The sequence below is a fragment of the Sciurus carolinensis genome (assembly GCF_902686445.1).
Source record: "Sciurus carolinensis chromosome 14 unlocalized genomic scaffold, mSciCar1.2 scaffold_123_arrow_ctg1, whole genome shotgun sequence".
Taxonomy (NCBI): Eukaryota; Metazoa; Chordata; class Mammalia; order Rodentia; family Sciuridae; genus Sciurus; species Sciurus carolinensis.
Window position 1 is genome coordinate 612753 of NW_025920108.1, and position 2471 is coordinate 615223.

A 2471-nucleotide genomic window follows, 5' to 3' on the forward strand; every position below is an offset into this window, starting at 1 on the left:
GTAGGGGCAGGAAGGTTGGCTTTGTCTCTGCACATGGGCCTCTGGAGCAGCTGCATGAGATCCCCAGTGAACTATGGAATGGTGGTTTTTCCAAGGCTGGACTGTGGGAATGGGCTTCAGTGCCCAGGCAAGGATGACCCTGTTCCTGTCCACACCTCAGTCCTTGTGTCCATCTTGGGTGTCCTGCTGCTCCCTGCCCCCAGATCCTCCTCCCCACCTTCATTAGGCCCATTCCTCTGGTGTGTAGTGGCTTACTGATCTTTCAGTGCTGATAGAAAACATGGGTCAGACCAAATCACAGCTGCATTGGGTGAGCCTGGAGTTGGGTGGTCCTCCCTGGAGTGCGAGTGAACAAGAGGGGAGGGCCTCCATTGGCCAGACCATACCTCAGAGCTACTGAGGTCACAAACCCAGAAGTCCATTCACAAGGACAGGCTGACCAAGGCCATCTCAACCTAACACTGAGATTCCCAGGGAAGGCTCAAGAGTCACATTTTCTGATGAATTCCAAGGCAAAAACATTTCATGTAACAGTGAAACAAAAATCCCCAACTGCATTTCTGTGATGCTGACAAGAGAAAACAGCATTTTTTTAGGTGATTGGGGCCTTTTCAGTGAAGTGATAATTGCTGATATTTATTGATGCTGATCATGTGCTAAGGCACAGAGGTTATAAGACATGGATTATTTTACATGATCCTCATCATGACTCTTCCAGGAATGGAATATATTTGTCCTAACCTGCAGATTTTTAGGTGGACGTTCAAGTGAGATGAATAATTTTTTTTCATCCTAGGACTGAAGGGTGGATCTGGACTGGAGCTTCTGGGACCTTCCTGATGCCTCCTCCCCACTTGCCTCCACCTGGGCTGTGCCATGACCCTGCTTGACTTCATATTCATGGGCCACATGCTCTCCCCTCCTCAGTCCTTGGGAGATGGTGGCCCAGGCTGTGGCTGGGTGGCATGGTGGGTGGAGAAGTGGGAGCAAGGTGACAAGGTCCAGCCCCTGTGAGCCTACTTGTGGGCTGTGACTCTTGGTCACAGGGTTGACCTTTCCCCTCGGTCACTACCTTCAACTGCCTGTTTTCCATCATACAGGGCCCAGGGGCTATGGATAAAACAGGTGGTCACCTGGCTAGCCACTTGAGGCTGTGGTTGGTGGTACACTAATGTCATCTCTCTAGTTTGAAACTAGATATTATTGCCATTTTTTTGAAGGCCTGATCTTACTTATTTATTACTCTTAAAAATTCTTATTTTTGACTGGACTCAGACTTAGAAGCTCTCAGAGAGGACAGACTGTGTCTCTTGGCAGTCTGTTCCTGGTGTTTTTCTTTGGCTTCTTTATTCTCTTGGCTAAAAGTTGGGCACATTCTGCAGTCTCTTCCTTATCCTTCTCATCACACTGTTTCTTCAGATTTAAACACCAGCCTTTGTGTTGCAGGACATGTGGAGAAACAAGACACTGAATCATGCTTTGGTCCTAGATATTTTTACCTTCCTTGTTTAAGGGTCTTCTGACAACATATTGGTGGACAACATCTTCCTTAGAGAGATTGAAAAGTTTGTGGATTCTACTAGTTCTTTGGGGTCCCAGTCGATGAGGTACAGTAGTATCCATAGGCCCAGGGAAGTTCTTCTCCCCTTTTTTTATGATAACCAAGATGAGAATGCTCAGATTTGCACCCACAATGCAACCTCATACAAGTTGGCACTCTCTCTCCAGTTCACCTTTGTCTATGGCAGGAGTGTCCCTTACTCAATAGCAGGTGAACTGGTGCTGAATTGAGGCAACTGCTTCAAGGAAAAACCTGCTTGTCATTCCCACCACTGATCTGTACCACATAATCCTTCCCATCTTCACCCAGAGTCTCAGCAGCAACTTCTGTGGCCATAAGCTTCTCAGAAAAAAGATGAGGTTTATGTTCATCTTTCACTGCAGTGAGTTTCTGGCAGGTAGGGGATGGGAAAGAGATATTCAACCTCATCTTGGAGCAGCTGAGTGCCCACAAAGCACCACAAAAGAGTGTGATTGCCATTTTTAATAACCCTGTGCCACTTCTTAGTGTGCCCATGTGGGAGAGGAAAGGTGTTGTAGTCAAACAACTCTGTGAGTTCAAGAGCTGTCAGTTGCAGGGTATCTCTGAGCTGTATCATGTCCTCCTCAGCTGTAAATCTCCCAGAGGGGTATGCATGATGCAGTAGTCAGCACCTCAGGATTTGTTTGGCTGGGGGCCCTTCTCCCTGGACCAGGGTTTGTGTAAGAGGCCATCTTAAATTGCATGGTCATCCCCCTGTTTCTTGAGAAATTGATTCCAGGACCCACTCCCTCTGCCTTTTCCAGGATGCCACAGTCTAAGGATGCCCATGTCCCTGTGTAAAGTGGCATAGTTAGGTGTGTGCCTGTGACCTGTGCCTCCCTCCCTTATACCTTCAATGAGCTTTAGAGGACTTTCAATACTTTCAATA

General features: G+C 47.4%; 1 pseudogene; it reads right to left on the minus strand.

Moving 5' to 3' along the window:
* Positions 1–1255: 1255 nt before the first annotated feature.
* Positions 1256–1990, minus strand: LOC124973312 (40S ribosomal protein S6-like; annotated as a pseudogene).
* Between the last annotated feature and the right edge of the window lie 481 nt (positions 1991–2471).